Raw genomic sequence first — 1,029 nt, 5'->3', positions numbered from 1 at the left:
ATCCATGCCGTATTATATTATTGCAAATAACCAGGTAGAATTGTACAATATTCCTTGCAGTAACATCAAGAATTCTGTTTTTTAGTTCTAAGGTTGTACTCTGGAATGATTCACATTCTAAAAGGGTCATTTCTGTCAACTGCTACAAACGCTACACCTCATGAACGGTTTTTCGCATTTTGTCTTCATTCTACTCATGGAACCCTCTTCCTTTGTGATGTTCTGCACCAGGTCCAGTATTGCTTTGCAGATTTGTAAGATTAGAAAAGCATGGACCAATAGTTGACAAGATGGAATTGATAGACATTAATCCAACTGTTGCTGGTATCCAGATGGATGCGAATCTACTGTCTGTCAGGGATTCAGTTTAACATGCTTTCAGATACCTTCATCCTCTATGCTACTCATGACACCATTGACTGCACATTTTTGTTGAATATCCCTCTTTTAAACTGAAGCAGGAGAATATTTCTTACATCATATAATGAAAAATAGTATTATCCGCGGAGTTGTATGTGCAGCAAGTCCATCATAATACAGCTAATGTCGACCTAATATATCGGGCGTGACATAACACAATCTAGCTTTTTATATATAGTTTACGGTCTTGCAGTAATATGAATCGTTGCTGAATCCCTGTAATTATTTTTAGTTTTATAAGATATGTGTTATGATTACTGACATCTGATAAATACCGCAGAATTAAATAAGATCTGTTTTGTTCAATGTCGTTATTGCGATTATCAAAAATTAGTGCAGAGCGATACGCAATATAAAACTATTAATACATTTGATAAGGAAACTGGATGTGTTTATTTGCAAATTACTAAAATTTACCTTGTTGGTTTCAAGCACTTTCAGTAATTTAGCTACTGTATGACTTGTCTACAATACAAGAGGGAGGTGGGTGATACAGTATACACTGTAGAGTATAGAATTATAGTCTTCTAATGAAAACTTACAAATCTATTTATAGAACAAAATAAAATTCCCAAGACACTTTCTCTTAATAATAGCGCCGGGTTGAGA

Source organism: Penaeus monodon, chromosome 15 (assembly GCF_015228065.2).
Source record: "Penaeus monodon isolate SGIC_2016 chromosome 15, NSTDA_Pmon_1, whole genome shotgun sequence".
Taxonomy (NCBI): domain Eukaryota; kingdom Metazoa; phylum Arthropoda; class Malacostraca; order Decapoda; family Penaeidae; genus Penaeus; species Penaeus monodon.
This window is presented reverse-complemented; position numbering follows the sequence as displayed.